Raw genomic sequence first — 18,364 nt, forward strand, 5'->3', positions numbered from 1 at the left:
AATCAGCGTTGCTCAGCGGCAGGCTGCTCGCTTCAGTGCAGCAAATCTGAAAGGTGTGCATTCAAAAAGAAAAGCGGCGACCACACTGCGGTGATTGCAAATCTTTTATTAGCCGTTATAGTAGAAGACCCCGTCTTTCAAGTTATTATGAATAATGAGTGACGCAGGTGATGGTCAACTGTGGAATAAATTGGATTGTGGGAAGAAAAGTCAGCGTGCGGGTGGGAACAGACGGAAAGGATCGGGAAGTTAGAGCAGCCGTGTCGAACACACAGGCCTGCGCCACGGCTGAGTGAGAGGTGGTGAAGGACTGGAGCAGGTACCCGTTATCAAGAGAAAGGGCACAGAGGGGGCAAACTTCAGACGGGCAGGCGATGAGTGAACCTTGGCTCTGCTGAAATAAAAAAAGAGTGGCTGAATTTTAAAGAAAAGCGACATAAAGAGAGAGGGACTTGGCTGTCTGTGGTCCAACATCAAACAGGATCGGAGCTCAGGAGAACTATTGTGCGAGAAAAGAATGAAAGGGAGGCTGTGGACGCGAGAGAGATCGCAGGTTTGGTGCACTCGGCAAGAGAGATGTAGGATATCACAACCGTTTAAGAGAACACACTGAGATGAGTCGGAGGCGAGAGATAATTGAATCAAACAGGGACACTCTTTGTTGTCCCCTTCTTCACAGCTTCATTGTGAGCCCGATTACTCAAACATTTTTTTGCCCGGCGTCTCTGTAGAGCTAAGAACACGCAGGCCTGCCATATGTCTTCAAGTAATATAGAAAAGCCAGGATCAAGGTACAATGTAACTGAGACAAAAGATGCATTTCAGAGCTAATGCATAGATTGAATCTAAGTCTCGCCCAAAAAGAGATCAATGAAGTGATTTGAGGTTGAACAGCGCCTCAATCTCATCTAACTTTTATTAGAATAGAGAAGGGAAGAAGAAAACCAGGAATGGCATTTCATCCCTTTGAGCATTAAGGGCTTTGAGCCACACATAAAGTCTCTTGTTGTGTCGTAGCCGCAGCCTCTGCCGGCACTCACTTTGCAGCCACCTACAGAGAGAGAGAAAGATGTGGATGGAGTTCATCTATCTCACCCGCCCCCTGTGTGTAGGGACCCTATGGAGGCCTTTAGGTTCATGTAAAATGCAAAATGCCCTCTCATGGTAGGCTTCATGGAAAAGTACTCCACCCTAGTGTCTTATTATATAAGACACGACAAGTGTTAGTTCCAGGAGATTCCACATAATTAACTTTATGCAGACTGAAAATGGTTGCTATTTTTTTTTTTATTCATAATATACCCGTGAAATTTAGATTAGGTTTTCGATAATTAAAAAAAAAAAAAAAATTTAAAAAATGCATTCAATTCCCACTGCCTTAAGATAGTAATGCACCAAACAATGTGCCTTACACTCTTTCACATTGAGATTTGCACATCGTTAAAGTGCTGGATAAATCGGGCAAATATTTGTATTCCCGCTCTTTGCACCACTTGGATTTTGATTTGAAGTTTCATTGAACATGGAATCAACAAGAAATAACAAAAAACAAATCGACTACCACTTATCAAACCCCAGCCCTTCTCCCTTATTCATATTTATAGGTAGATTTAACCCGGCGTCCTCATTATCACATAGCAAAGGGCATGAACACATGTAATTAAGTAAATTAATTAGCACCCCCATCTCATCCCTGAATCCCATGAATATATGATCTTCATATTTTATTGTGTTTTATGTTTTGACATGAATCTTGCAGAATGTTTGTACGTATTTTAACCATTTAAAAACTCTTATGATGGGGTAACTAAAGGACAGGGCCTGTTATCAGTCTGACAAATGTATTTCATTTTATTATTTCATTCAAAGACCACCCCTTGCTAAGAGAGTGGAGCAAAGTGGATGGAGCTACCGACGTCCCGAGAAGAAGTTTCTCCCTGGAAAAGTCTTATTTGTGTAGATTTGTCTCTGGCTCTGCTTGCCCATCTGTAAACATAACCAAACCTAAAAAAGCACAGCCTTTTTCTTGTCAAACACTTAAAGAGCTTAAACACGGCACAGTGTGACACTTTTCTGGCGTGTGAAAACGTCTGAATGCTACTAAATCACATGTATGTGAAGCCTAAATCACAGAACATCTATGCACACGAGCTGCAGCCAAAGTCCAGTCAAAGCGGTGTTGTGCAGCACATGGTAAGACATATCACAAGAGACATATTTTATTGTCTTTCATATCTAATCTGCGAAATGTTCTACAGAGGCAGGCTAAAGTTTCCTGGCAGACTTTGGGAGAAAACCGACGATAGCAGGTCTGCTTAGTGTTCCAACTGCAGCCTCCCAGGACTCATCTGTAAACACAGAGATTGCATCATGCACACCTTCTCATGCTTGAAAAAGTCCAGCAACAGAACTCGCCTCATTGAAATGCACACACATTTGAAGGACCCTGCACTCAGCTCGCACTCTTCCCCCGTCCCTCCGTCTCTCCGTCGTTCTCATGCTTCGCCCAGGTCGAGCCTCTCCAGAACTCCCAAATGCCCTTTTCTCTTTTCATCTCTGTGTTTGGACGCTGTAGTGGACTGGGAGCTGACTAACTGATAAACGAGCAGCCTGTTCCCGGTTCCCCCAAAAAGTAAAAAGGGGACTGGACCAATTGTGCTTTGAGTGGTTTGTTTTCCCTCTTGTGCTCCAGATTTTGGCCTCCTCTAATGTGGTCATAATAAGAGGGAGGGGATGATTTAATAGAATTAATTAGCCCGAGCTGTATGGCCAAATCATTTTCTGCACACACGGCAGCGGTGGGTTGTTTAAGTCTATAAAATGACTACAGTCAAGTCAACATGTTCATTCAGTTAGAGAGATTAATTTTGTCCAGCACACAGCTGACAGCCTTGATTTACAGCATTGATTTAAACAAACGCAGACTAGAGATAGTGGTGGCCAGAGATGGGAAATCTACACTGCTGGAAAATGCAGACACTCCCTGGACATTTATGCAGGGAAAACGAAGTCTCAAGGAGAAGAGAACTGATGAAAAATTAGATTTCTTTCTGTTTAGGCCACCTGTGTATAAGTTCTTGGAATCACAACGCTGTAATATACACACTGGGAAAAAGAAGCCTGCTTACCTCTATATGTGCAAGATGTTGTATTCAAGATTCTCTCCAGCAGATATCAAACTCCTTTGAAGTTCTGAATATTTGAATGGCTCGGGAGGCGTTTTCTGAAACACACGCATGTCATTGCTTTGTTAAATCGCTCAGTATTGGCTACATAAATATTTATTTTCACTGTATTGGGCGGATGAATAATTCAGGTAAGATAGAGGAAGGCTCTTAGGGACTGTGGCTGTTGTTATTGTCAGGCTTGACATTAATGCTCGTCCCTTGTCTGGGCCAAGTGAATTTTTATTATTATTATTTTTTTTGTGTGTGTGTGTGTGTGTAAGGGGGGAGGGGGGGGAGAGAAATTTACTTACCCCACTAGTGAGTTTTTAGCAGACAGGGTCTCATCATACATGAACTAAGTCTATACCAAGGCATTTGGTTTATGTTGTCATTGATTATGCATGAGTGGGTGAGAGTAAATGATCCTGCATCACTACAAAATCACTGAGCATCTCTGATTATGTCAGCAAACCACACGGGCGGCTGAATCGTGCAGTGCTTAAAATACAGAAGATATGGCAAGACATTTTGATGAGAGGGTTGTCTGATTTGTTGTTTTAGAAAAGCCAGAGGTGGAAAGTAATGAATTACATTTACTCACATTACTGTAGCTGAGTAGTTGTTTTGGGTACTTTTTAGAATTTGTGATTTTACTTTTACTTAAGTATGTTGGTTTTTTTTTGCAGTATCGTACTTCACTACATTTTAAATCATATCCGTTGAGTAAAAAAATGTTGGCCTGAATTTAAAAAGAATTTAAATAAAAATTCAAGTACCGGAAACTTTGGTAGGGAAAGATGAGGACAGGTGAATGATGATGTGGACAGGTGAATGATGAGGACAGGTGAATGGTGGGGACAGGTGAATGATGAGTGCAGGTGAATGGTGGGGACAGGTGAATGATGAGTGCAGGTGATGAATGACAAGGACAGGTGAATGATGAGGACAGGTGAATGAATGATGAGGACAGGTGAATGATGAGGCGTTAATTAAGATCCCTGAGTGAGTGAGAAAGTTAAAGCATTTGTGACCTTTGACCCCTTTTGACTGATACATTATGTGTTTACATATTTTATTTTGTCAGCACTTTAATTTGTAAAGGTTTGCCATTAATTAAAAACAATTAATGAGAGATTTGTGTCCCTGTGTCCTTTTTGCACGACACAAGAAAGAACCCCAGCCTTGTAAAAAAGTAACTAAGTAACTTTTACTCAAAAGAATATTTAAGTTCACTTTCCACCTCTGTGTAATGCTATACTGACCACACAGTATAATGATCTCTCAATCACTTAACATGAACACGTCCAGGAAATAGGGGAAACATGTACGCAGTAAACATGAGGTCTATTACACCAGGTTCATTCAACACATGCTTGAGCTTTATATGCACATGTTGTATAAGTTAAACCCACTGACAATTAACTAATATATATATATATGTATATATAGACAAGTCCAACATTCTGTAACATAATTTCAGTCCAAATGCTAATGAAACAACAAAGCCGGTGGTGCCCTGAGACTTCACACAGTCCTCTACATTAACAGACGGCCATCCATCATTTCAACGGGCTTGTGAGTTTCCCTTTTTGACTGATAAGCTTTCAACAAGTGCAGTTCAGTTTGTGTTAGACTTTGAACACGTCTACCAACTGACCCTGTGTTCCTTTCTTCACCGACAGAAGTTAAGTGATGACTAATTAGTGACTGCGTTACAAAACTGTGTTTATACGCTGAGAAAAATACGCATGTATTCATTTATGCAGATTTGTAAAGCATGAGCTGCATGAGCAATGTGCATAAGCTTAATTTCCACTTCCACTACAACACTATTACATGCTTTTATACTACTAACTATGGCTATTTTTTTTATCACATGCTCCCATAAATAAGAATTTTGGTAATAATTATAAATGTTAAAAACCAGATGGATAATGAGCGATTAATCTGTAGCGATTATTGAGTCAGACTTCACACAGTGCAATCCACAGGGGAAGAGAATGAATGATATATCATTTATGAATAAATTAAAATGACCATTAGTTTGAGTGATGTTTTGTATGGAATGGAACGCAGAGCATAAAACAACACAGTTGGTTAAACCAGCCGAGACCAGCAAAGCAAACAAAAACTTCTTCTTCACACTGACACAGTTTGAAAACCTTCAACCATTAAATGAATTATGTTTCTTCATTTACAAATGACACTGAAAATGTTCATTTCTTTTATTCCAGGACAAGTGAAAGGTGTTTTTTGTTGATTCAAGGACAAATGCCTGAAATTGAAACAGTGAATGGTGAGCTCTGTTAAGGCGCTCTCCTTGCCCCAGCCAATGCTCCCTTATAATATCAGTCCATTTCTTAACTTGACTTGTATTTAACTCCGAGAGTATTGCAGGCGACACATTTGCACAAGTGCACTTTGCATTACCGTAATTACACCAACGTTTGTGCCGTCGGAAAAATTCCAACCATTTCCTGAAAGCTGAGAAGTTGCACGTCAAAGCAAACTAAATGTGTTTATCTTTTTTGTACGGTAAATTCATGCTGTTGCAGAAAGCACATTTTCAAATTTAACATGCAAAATCTGGTGTTTAGTGTTTTTTCTCAATGTTTCATTTTAAATTGTATAATACACTCTTTTACATGCAGTGAATTGCAAATAACTGAAAATAAGGACAAAAACACTTACTCACAGGACATTTTCTGACCCCTTTATGGTTAAAATAAGCAAAAAAAAAGTCATTTTGAGGCATAGGTGTGAAAGGGTTCAAAAACACTGTCGTTTGTTTGTGCAGCAAAGAGCGGGAGAGGAATGAGAGCAAGAGCCATTACGGGTTCTGGTTGCAGATATTCACTAATCAGCCACAACATAATGTCGCTGGAAAGTTTCCTGGTGCGGCTCATCGTGGCCACAGTGTTTAGTCACAGGTTCAACTGGATGAAATCCTTTAACAGCTACATCATAGAAGGGAGCAGGAAGTTCCAAATAAGCCATTCTAAATTCACTGCACTGCTGATCAAAGGTTTCTATTTGCATTTCCGGCCGGCTTATGAGTCTGACCTGCCGACCTTCCATTTGTCCATGAGCGCTGGAGTAACTGGCGTGGTAAGCACAGGAACAATTGCGCAACAACAGCAAAACGCTGTCTCAGGAAAAACTTCCATCTGATTAAGGTTAAGATGTCAGACTTTCCTGACCCGCCATCCTTGGCCTCCCACTGTTGAAATGCAGGTGGTGGAGAGTGAGCAGGGCTGCTGGCTCAGCAACTGGCACTGATGGTAAACAAATACCAGAGAGGAGGAGAGCGCATGAGACAGACTGCTGATGGGGGACGTGGAGAGAAAGGAGGGGAGCAAAGGCAGATTTTTTTAGAAGTTTGAGAAGAGTGAATGGAAAGGGCAAGAGAGGTGGGAGAAATGTGACAGAGAGAGGGAGATGGTGAACGTGAGGAAAGAAGGAAAGAGAAAGCATGGAAGGAAATCTGCAAAAAATGCATTCATTTATGAAGAATGTTTTAAATAAGACACAGCTGTACAGCACAAGCTAACAAGTTTAATATTATTTAAGAGTGTTTAAGAGATGGAAACATATCTGCTCTTTAAAAGCTGCCTTTCCAGCAGGAAACCACAGACCAGGGTACAAATACTTTGTTACTGTCTGTACTTTGTTATTTATATTTTCCTTTTACTCCACTACATTTCCTCTAACTATCTTTTTTACTCGTTACTACAAATAAAATCAGAAGAATGGTCTGTATTTATTTCGAGCTTTTCTCGTCACGATGAGCTGCTTTACACGACAGCTTTGCCATTCACCCGCTGCAACATGGGGTTAAGTGTCTTGCTCAAGGACACATATAGACTAGCAGAGTCAGGAATTTAACCCACAGCCTTCCAGTTGAAAGACAACTCGCCCCACCACTGATCTACCATTGCTCAATCAATACTCTTCACTTTTTTTAATACTTTTGCTTCTAAAATGTGACTACATTTTTATAACAGTACAGTACATATCATATACTTTAAGACTTTTACTTAAGTGATATTATAAAAAAAAGTGACTTCAAATTCTACCAAAGTCATTTTCTGGTAAGATACTTTTTCTCCCTTTTTCCTTTAATAGGTAATTTATACAAGGTCGCCACAGACTGAAGATAATATATATATATATATATATATACATATATATATAATATACATATAGTATAATATAGTTAACTAGTTTTAAATGATGCTTTTGGATGAGGTGGGAAACTCTGGCCATTTGGGTCCACAAGACAATTACAAGATTAGAAGCCAAGACTCCCATTTTGCTTCATGGTGGTCGCTTCTGGCTTCAGGCGTGTCAGGTCACAGTCGGGGTGAGTGGAAACTCACGTGTAGCTGTTTCTTGTAAAACGTCAAGACAAATGTATAATGACAAAAACAAATTTGCAGAATATCACACTTCCCGAGAGAGAGGGGACGACAGTTTGCAGAGCACGTGCGTCATCACAGCCAGGAGCATGCCGCTACGCTGAATGGATGCAATTAACCCTCTTTAGCATTTTGGAAGTTTGGGTGGCCCAAACTGCAGCTTCAACAAAAATGTGGCTTTGACGGAATCATTGTTATGCAGGCGAGTTTTTTGTGGTGAGTGAGCTAATAGCTAATGCGCTGAGACCGTATTCAGAACGCGAGGATTTGTAAAGAGGCCAGCTGCAAGTGACATTATCAGCATCATCATCATCAGCAGCAGCAGCATCAAACGGTTCAAGCCATCGTACGGTATGTTCCAGCAAAGTAAATGAGTTGGCCCGAAAAAGGAAGTTGTAAAAATCATAACGGCCCTCGACAGGGAAAAGGTTCCCCACCCCTGCTCTGGGTTAAATATAGCAGCTTCTAACCACTCTCAAGCTGTCCGCCTCACTTTTGTTTTTTTTAAATACAAATTAAACGACTGATCCTATCCTATCACTTCCTGGCGCACTCTGACTCCTCTGCTCCGCCACAATATAAAAACCTCAGGCGTGGGAAGGTGTTGTTCTCAGCTGTCAGTCAACATCACAAGTGTTCACGTCTCCCCAGGGGCACCGGCAACGGCAAACATGTACAGTCATTGTTGGAATATCTTCCATGTCAGTGAATCCACGCAACTTTTTTTTTCCGTCTGTAGGCTGTGTTATTTTACCTTTACATACAAAAGCTAAATGGAGGGCGCGGGGAGGGAGGGGCTACTTTCATTTCCAAACGGATTAATCAAAACACAGAAGCCGTTACTTCACCTTGAAAAATTGAACGGCTTCATATAGATACACATTAATCAGCGCGATATGCTGAGCTGGATATAGATCTGAGGTGTGGGGGGGGTGCTGTTACATCTACTGTAGTGGCCACGTTTGAGGATCTGTCATCCTGGGGTGAATTCCATCATTAATTCAGATAAAAAATGAATGATTGTGGACATTTTTGTACTTCATCTTCTAAGACAGACATTAGCTCTGTTGCTCTACTCTCGCTGCCAGCTGTCAGAGACCTATACCAATCAACGATATGCACAAATCCATTGTGGTGGCCTTTTTCATCAAGGAAGAAGTGAACATTTCTCAACGTCCGCGAGGACTGTAAAGCCAGACCACCTACAACTGACCCTCAGTGGATGCAGACAACTTTAATCTTTTACTACTGCCGACACATAAAGATAAATAATCTATCTGCACTCTAAAATGGAGTGTTCAGGATGGAAGATTTTAAGTGTTTTACCCTCCCTGCTGAGCCTCAGAGCCAAATGTCTGCTTCCTTGATCTCCCTCAACTGCTTCGTAGTTTGTTTTTTTTACTGCTTCCGTGAATTGTTTCTCGTAGGTTATCTGGTTTGAGATGTTCCTGCATAAAACCGTCCGTCTCTTCATCTTTATTCATTGACTGTTTCACTATTTGGATGCCCTGTGAAGGCAGTAAAAGCCTCTTAAAATAGCCCTGTTTCTGTAAAGAAGATGCTTGATGAGTTAAGACGCTGTGGCAATTTAGGGCTCAATGAAACAAGCTTTTTGTCTTAAAAAAAGATCACATGATGGGGTTTGGGAGAGAGACGAGAGCGACTCTTTGACCTGATAAACTACCACGGCGGTGTCTTTCATGAATACATTTAAATGCCACAAACAAAGTTGTCAAGCGACCTCTGCAGAATCTCTCTTGACTTTTATTAAGTCGTCCCTCCATGCATAAGTAAGCGATGTTAAATTAAATGAAAAGAGTTTTTTTTTGTTCTATCATGACCTCTTTGCTCCAGTGGTAGATACAAAATAGATAATGTGATATAAATGTATTTGAATATTCATCAAACGCAAATATAAATTCCGTACTGTTCTGCTTATCCAGGTCCAAGTCGTAGGACAAATGTATAATCACAGAAATGGGCCACACAGTTGGTGTAGTGGTTAGCACTCTTCTAGCAAGAAGACCCAGGTTCAAGGCCCGGCTGGAACAAGGGTCTTTCTGCATGGTGTTTTTATGTTCTCCCCGTGTGTGCGTGGGTTTCTCCAGGTTCTCCGGCTTTCTCCCACAGTCAAAAACATGCAATTATGGGGATTAGGTCAATTGGACACTCTAAACTGACCATAGGACTGGCGATCTGTCAGCTGAGACTGGTGCAGCACCCCCTGCAACCCTCATGCGGAGGATAAAGCAGTAGAAAACGGATGAACGGATAAAATATAAAAGTTTAGCAAAAAAAATATATTATTATATCAAAATGATATACAAAATCATCAGATAATAGAACAAAGGCAAAAAAAACAGACAGTTTGGGACAAAAGGCCCTGGTATACTTCTTTTTGCATTGCACGTGGCTTATAACATATCACGGACCCTGGTATACACGTGCGTCAGGGTCCTGTAGTATCCCACTTAACCATCGGGTGGCGGCCCAAGTCTGGATGCAGGGAATTTCTACCAAAGAAGAAGAGAACAATACTGCAGCTCCCTCAGACTTGTCTGGTTCAAATGGCTCATGAGCTGAAAGACTTGTTGGGCAGGGGAGTCGGGTTGTCAGCTGACTCCCCTGCCTGTTTGTGGGTTGCCAGGTCGAGGCTCGGATGACTATAGTATACCAGGATATTTATATCACGTTGTCCTCCTAATGTTTTTACACATACACCACATTGGTCCCAGTTTTTCTTACGCAGGCTCAACCACATAGCCATGCTATAACGTATATTACGTCTTTGGTGCAGCGTGATATTTTTTATTATCTTCCCTGTTATTGGTTGAGTGAAAGAAAATCAAGCAAGGTCAGAGCACATACAGCCCTACACCCCCCAAACTCCTCATCATATAGAAACACTTATGCAGTGTTTGTAAAGTCTCCATCCATCTAAGTCCTGGATCCCATCCTGCACTGGAGGTCACCATCCAATCAAGAAGCCCATGTCATAGAATTAAAGGTCAGGTGTCTGAGCCTCGTCCAGGCCGGGCCAATAAAAGATGTGCTCATTTCCCGAGACGAATACTTCTCGATCTTAAATATTTTTTATTTTATATCCCACCAGAGACACAGGAGTATAATCCACATAGATCTCATTCAGCCGTCAAACTGCCGTCTCCTGGCTGCTGTTTTTACGCTCATGTAATTACTAAAGCCAGATGACAAGTCGCTGACAGATGGTAGATAGATGGGTCGTGCCCTTGAGGCTGGACTGCATCTGCGCGGCCTGTTCATCAAAAATATAATTCCGTAGGTGAACGGCACAGAGGAGTCACACACACACACACACACACACACACAGACTTCACACCACAAGGACACTGGACCGCCAGAGGTCTTGTCTCAAACGAGATGACAATTATACAGTCAGCACTAAAGAAGAATGCAAGTTCGAAAGCTTCAACTATTTTTTTATTTTTTTCCATAGTGCCATAGATATATTGTTACATAAGTATCTTTGACAGCAAGTTGCCTCCTCTGGGAGCAGTTCAGTTAATGCCTGTTGGGTGAGAAAAATGGAGGATATTTCAGACGTTGCTGCCATCAATCCTCAGCATAGTTTTCATCTGCACAGGGGGGAGGGGGAGGTTGGGACAGCTATAAAGTTATGTCATCTGTCAATAAAATACTTTTCTTGCTCCCTCAGCGGGCGTGCACTCAAACGTGTATCACCTTAGCGATAATGCACGCGGTGATAAATGCCCTTATCTCTCTTTTGACTGGAACCAACGTCATGTGCACACAAAACCACACTCTTTGCTGTTTGCGTGACAAAACGGCAACAGCTTTGACACGCGGTGCAATCTTGCAGTCGGGGGTTTGACGACGCGGCGCAGTCGACGCTCACCAGTCTCATTTCGCCGCAGGAACTAGGTCATAAACCCTTCATAATTCTGTCAGTGCGATATTATTACAGCTGCTACAGCCACTTGTAGCGGAGCCAGGAGGACAGTTGATGTTGGCGTTCGAGGATAACCAAAGAGCGCATCAACTCTTGCAAAGACTTGTGCCAAAGGAACTTCACAATCTCATCACCATCTGTTTTGCCTCTGCATAACTTTCATTCTCGAGGCCCGGACACTCCGGCTTTCACTGGCGGTTGCCTAGCTGCTGCGATTTTGTGATGCGACATGCAAAAACAAAGTATCCTGTGAAATGTGCCCGTAACTCATCCGCAGCTGCCAGCACTTTGTCAACAGCCAGCGGAGGAACACCCGTGCAAATCACACCAAAGCGACCGGGTGACATTAAGCATTCAGCTCGCCCGATGATACAACTGCCACGCTGCCGCATTGATTTCAGGTTTTCCTATTTTTTTCCCCCTCGCCATGTAGGTGTAATGCAGTTAAAGGGCCATAAAAGATATGGAAATTGATTTTGCTATTGCCAATACATCCCGACGTTGGAAATAGGTGTGTCAAGCATGGCAAGACACAAATCTCAGCCACTAATTTGTGATGTGTTATATTACACGGGCGAAGTCTAAATCAGCCATTTGGTTGTATTAGGCGCTGGAGGCCAAAGCAGTAAATTGTTTACAAGCGCACATTATTTACTTTCTCATTATTTGCGGGGCAATCACGGCTAAATATTTACTGGTGAGCTTTTTTAATTTCCGGCGTGGTTTTCGTTAATGGTCCAGTGGAACTTGGAAGTATAAACATTCAACTTTGTTTGATTCTTGTTGCCAGTTGGAGGAATTGGAACTGGAGAGATGCAAAGTTCCTCTTGGCAAATCCGTCATACAATCTCAGCAAAGATCTCCGAGTTTCATCACGTTGAGATAGTTAGCGTAGGACATGCCGTCATTCACTCTCTGTGTGTGTGTTTGCGCGTGTGTGTGTGTCTGTGTGTGTGTGTTCGGCACAAGCCCCTTTACCCCGTCATCCTGTCTCCAGAAGGATTTAATCTAGTCCCTCAGGCCTCGTGCTCAAAGGCAGTGACTGACAACTGGCACTGAGTGTGAGAGATATGCATAACTCGCTGTACTACACGTGTGTGAGAATGTGTGAGTGTGTGTTGTTCCCTGCAAGTACTCAATAACTCCACTGGTACCATAGGAGCGAGCATTAATCTCTACATGAATGTGGGTTATGTGTGTGTATGATTCTCTTTTATTCGCAAGCATAATCAAGTCATGTTTCTGAGTAGTTTTACTTGCGAGTTAATAAATAATTAACGACGGCGATAATAAAACGTTACTGCAATGTGCATTTTACAACGGAGGAAGAACGCTGTCACATTTTTAAAGCATACTTACTATTTACAATTCACATTTTTTTTAACTCTCACAATATATTTAACCAGTGGTTTAAGCGGGTCATTTTAGGTGCACGACTGAAAAAGGTCTTCCGATATGAAACTTAGAGGCCAGAAAGCAAGAAGCGGAACGATTTGATAAAGGTTGCTGTCAACTTATAATGCACCAGAATGTTTCCTTTTAACATCATACACATTCATTCAGAAAATATGCATTCTTTTATTTATTTCCTTATAAAGTTGTGGCTTTTAATTTTTCAGTCTGTGTGTGTGTGTATGTGTGTGTGTGTTTAACATCCAGCAGCCGTATTTTCCCTGTAGACGTCTCTTTCGTACGAGTGCACAGCCATTACACTTACGCTAAGTCGCCCCTTGTGCATTCCATGTGTTTTACAGCTGTGGAAAGATGGATGGTGATTCGGTTCATACAGATTCACATGAAGTCAATGGTTATTATTTCTTTTTGAATAGTTACAAAAGGAACTTCTTTTTGTGAACGCTGGTATTCTGCTGGAGGTTCTTGGATACATTTTATTTGTATTATAGTGTTTAAGCACTGAATTAAAAAAAATAAATCAGTCAGTGCGTTTACAAGTCCAATTTAAGTCGTAATGTCTTATAGTCCGACTAAAATCTAGTCCTAATCTGACTAACATACCTGGATAATGACATAGTCTGATTACTCCTGCATGTATACACTTAGTCTGACTGGAGTCGGACTTGGTGTTCTTCCTCCCTGGTCTTTGACCCGGAAGTAGAAGGAGACGACGTATAAACTGCAGTGCTGTTGCCGGGAAAATAATTTACAGAGAAGACCCACTTTCGGACTGACGAAGAGAAGACATTTATACCGCCCATCTCGCCGTTCGCTGTTTGTTTTTCTGTGACGTAAAGGTCAACAGCAAACTGATTCAATTCACACTAGCTTATAGAGAGATACAGCGCCACCTACAGAGGCATCGATTTTCTCTTCCACATGTATACTCGGCAAGTTGTCCGGTTGCCTGTCTTAGTCGGACTACGGCCTTAGCTCGGTTAAACTGTGCATTGTTTTTGTGTTGTTTGTTAAGCCTTTTTTCACCCCTACACACCCGAGCTGTCTCCGTAATAACTCACCAGAACCACGCCAGACCCTGTGCCACAGCACTGCTTACATTAGCTTGATATGCTTGTTGCTAAAAGCCCGAATTAAGACTGACCTTTCAAGTAAAGGCCTCACTGTTAATTAAGCCCGTGCACAGCTGCACTTTAGTACAGCTAAGGCAGAATTATCAAGCTCAGTGGCGGTGAATGGGCGCACTGTATGAACAGCATTCTCTTATGTCAATCTGTAGGGGGGCTGCTGTTGCACCGCTAAGCCTTGTCATTGTTACAGTTGCTACTGTTGGACACACACCAAGGACACAAACCGCTGGGAACCCAGACAGAGGACGTACAGTATTTGATAAGTAACTGTACGCGTGCACGCCGCGTAACGCGCACCCCCGCGCTAATACTCGTGTGGGCACGAGCACGTCTCTTTACCTTGTGCTTGCGTTCATATCAGTGTCATCTGTGTGCCCTCAGATGTCTGCCATTGAGTTTTGGCACGAGATCAGATCCCGCGCCGACAACAACAGGACCCCCAGTTTTAGTGCCAAGTCATACAGTGCCCCCTAATTCCCCATAATCCACCCTGTCTCCAGGCAGGTGATCTTTGTGTGTCTCTGTGTAGGCGTGTAGGCGTGTGTGTGTGTGTGTGTGTGTGCCTCTGTGCCAATCCCTGCACTGGTGACATCAGCAAACTGTGGCGACTCTTGGAAACTCATTTTCCCATCAGCCTGTCACTCCATGCAATAACCAGTAGACTAAGCCTGTCACAACCCTAGTTAAGCCTTATCATGTGTCTCACTGGGGGGTATGAGGGCTATTAAATATCAACACAAGGCTACTTTGGTACTGCCATCAGTCAATGTGTCAGCTCTGAGAGTATAACTAGTGTAGTGCTGCTATATGGAGGCTCTCTCTACAGTCCCATTACAAATCTCTCTCCTCAGAGAGGCCAGGGCCTCGCTGGATGCATTTTGTGATGGCGGTGTCGCCGAGCTGCTGCGCGTCACGCGCCTCACGCGCCTCTGTTTTCCACACAGGGAGTCTGCCGGGCCTCGGGGTTGCTGCTATGTTCAGGGATTACCTTCCAAAATGATCATAAAACACTTTTAAATTCTCTAAATACTCTCTGTCGTCAGTTCTGCAAATATTTCACGATAGAATAGAAGAGAGTAGAATGTTATTTTACAGCTGGAGCTGGAACGTTGCCTACTGGATACATGCTATTCATGCATGATTAACAACAATACATATATAAACCAAAATAATAATCAAAAAGTTGGCTCTTTAGGATCTTACCTGCTGTTTTCACAATGCTAAATAAAATCAGGTGTCCATACCAAACAGAGATATTAAAAACAAGGACAATCTCTTTAAAACTAGCGTACACCTTTTCCAAAATGTCAAGACTGACTACAAACCCCATTTGTTTTGCAAATTAAGAATAGTCTCTGGTCTAATTTGGTGTCTATGAAAGTTAGTTTGTCATCTATATATACATTTCCAGGTAGTGAAAAATAGTTCCATATTCCACACAGTATCAGTGGGTGTGTTTGATTTAAAATAATTTCCTTTTTTTCCCCCCAACATTGATTAACAATTAACTAGACTTATGCCATTTCTCTATCTGGGACACTTGGTCAGTACTACTACTAGCAAGGCATTGTTTAAATATGTCACTGGAATATACATCATACACAATTTAGAATTGCTTGCGGTGCAGATTGTGGAGACTTCAGTAGTTTCTTCATTATTGCTGAACTGAAATTGTGACAAGAGTGAAAAATCGTTTAATATAAACGACTTCCACCTTCATTCGTTTAAGTGTATCCACTGTGAGTGACGGGAACGCTGAACAAAAACTGCAACAAAGTCATTTACAAAAGTCCAAATATGTAGACACATTCCTGGCAGATTCATTTGTGGTACCTGAGTGTTTTGGATATTACTCAGAAGATATCGTGTTGCTCAAAGGACTTTCTCCATTGCCTATAGGAACACACTCACACCTCATATGACTGAACAATTTAATGCTAATTTTGGCCCGAATGTCCATTTAGAGCCAGACTACTTTACTAGCAAGCAACCATCTGAATTCACATGACATAGGTGCATTGTCCTTGGGCTGTCTTTCAAAAGATGCAGCCTCAGAGTCAAACCATTCCAAATAACTGTCAGCAAGAAGCTGAAGTTTACCCCCACCCCCTCCAAAATCTACCAAATTCCCAAATTATCGCTGAAACAAAGCAGCCGAAAAACGACTCTTGTCCAGCAGAACTCCACGTGGTCGCTCGAGGACGTGTCATGAGTTCTTTCCTGCTGAAAGAAAATCCAGATGCGAGACGCCGACGATACACACTCATGGACCAGTCCTGACGCACAGAAACACTCAGACATGTGTTCATACCACGGAGAGCTCACACATACAGTATGCATCTGTTAAACCACATATATTCTTGCGTTGACGCCCGCCAGTCGAGCGTCACTGCCCGCTGACTTTAACATGCCCACCGCTTTCGTCAATCACTCCGTCAGTTACGCCAGGTGTCAGTTATGTGTCTCGCTGACCAGCGATCACAGCGTGTAGCAGGAGTGAACACTGGGGCCCCCTGCTGCACTCCGGCGTGAACTCCTCACCCCGACCCATTATTCATTTGGCCTCTCTCCAGCCTTCCTTCAGCATCCCAGCTTTTACGTTTTTTTTCTCTTTCTCTTTTTTCCTCCTCTTTTCACAACACCAGCATTTATGGACTCAAACAGATCCATCACTCAGAGTACTCTACGTGCCCTCTCTCCTCTCCATTCTGCCCCCTATCCCTGTTTAGGCTCTTATCCAAGTATTCCTGGTATTTAGCCTGAGTGACAGTATTTAATAATGTGTTCAAGAATAAAAGAGCATTATTAAAAGGGAGACGGGGAGGGGAGGGGGTCTGCGCAAAGGCCGACTTGGTGACGAAACCTGTGTTGTGTGACGGGGGCACTTGTTTGCGGGTGCAAACGGGTGCGCCGGCACGAAAACCGCGCTCGTCTAATTAAAAAGAAAGTACACGGCAAGGTGTGGCCGCTTGTTCAATAATTAGCCTATAATTACCTCAACATCAATTAACCCCCACCCAGTGTGCTCTATCTACACTCATACACACGAGTGATGTGGTGGTAATTTCACGTGTAATTCTACGTGAAAGTTTGCGTTAACTGGACATCAAAAAAAAAAAAAAATCCATTACCAGCATGTCTAGGAATGTGTGCTGTGCGGCCGATCCCAGCCAATGATAAGGCACCATCTGTTACCCATGAGTGGAACTGGTGTGCTGTCCAAACACACACACACCGATGCACGCACACACTCCAGTCTTGTCACTTGCTCCAAAGGCCTCCCCCTGTGGAGCAGATTATGGAAGGGTTTGGGTGTTTCGGGCTTTTCGGTCTGTTATTGTAACGTCTCCGGTCAGCAGACACTGCCCTTTCTTCCTCTCTTTGGTTTCTACCAAGGATTACGAGAAGCACAGGAGATGAAGGGCTGCCTATAAACTCCCCTCGCCGGCCTCTCTCGTGTATGAATTTAGAGTCACACAGGCCCCATAGCACCAATTCCATTCCTTTCCATCCAGTCTTAATTTGATTGGATGTGCCAGCAGGGGAGAGGGAGAGACTTACAATGAGAGTATAGGAGTGACATGGGAGAAAAGGAGATCACGCAATATCATTTTCCCCCCTCGTGCTGTGTACAGTCCCCGCGTGTTGTGTTTGGAACAAGTTCAGAGTGCGAGCGGTCTGCCACGGAGCGCAGAGCGAGGATAAGGTGACTCCTGCTTAGTAAAATGGTCACAGGATTGTGTTTCCACAAAAAGCTTTTATGAAAAAAAACAAAAAGTGGCAGAGCAATTTTTTGCGACTTCACTTTGGTTTAATTAAAGAGCGAGCGAGAGGAACACCAGTCAAAACAAGTGGAAGCGATACCATTTTTAAATCTGTCCTTTTCCCACGCATTGTAATGTCACACAAATAGTGCAGCAGTTAAAATGTCCCCTCCAATCAAAGTCCCCAATTTGTTGGGCTCTGTTATCTGATTGGAAGCAACGATGTGCCCTAAATCTGTATTTGCCGTTGTTCGCTTGCCAAATGTGACGAACGAAATGGAATATGAAAACCAGTTCTTCAGGTCATGTGCCTTGCCTCACAAGAAAGTCTTTTACTACTTTTGTGCAATGACAAAAATCATACATCTGAAAGCGTAACGGGGGATTCACTGAATTGTCTAAGCATATTTTACTGTCACTTCCCAATAAGTAAATAGAACAAGATTTAGATCTGAGGGATATCTTTGCCTTTGACTGTTCAGTAACTGACTTTAGTTTGAAGTTTTGATCCAAAAACCTCTCG

The 18,364-nt window shown here is 42.5% G+C and overlaps 1 protein-coding gene across 2 annotated transcripts in view; it reads right to left on the minus strand.

The window, feature by feature from the left end:
- Positions 1–2,150: 2,150 nt before the first annotated feature.
- Positions 2,151–18,364, minus strand: part of mfsd8l1 (major facilitator superfamily domain containing 8-like 1) — a 40,915-nt gene continuing 24,701 nt past the window's right edge. The window contains exons 12-13 of one of the 2 annotated variants that reach the window (XR_006361742.1): positions 3,129–3,223; positions 2,151–2,348 (exon numbers count right to left, since the gene is read on the minus strand). The gene's annotated coding sequence lies outside the window, so the exon portion shown is untranslated. Of the gene's footprint in view, positions 2,349–3,117; positions 3,224–18,364 lie in introns of those variants that run through there. The other variant, XM_044044183.1, reaches the window with a different exon arrangement.

This window comes from Solea senegalensis, linkage group LG14, assembly GCF_019176455.1.
Source record: "Solea senegalensis isolate Sse05_10M linkage group LG14, IFAPA_SoseM_1, whole genome shotgun sequence".
NCBI classification, from domain to species: domain Eukaryota; kingdom Metazoa; phylum Chordata; class Actinopteri; order Pleuronectiformes; family Soleidae; genus Solea; species Solea senegalensis.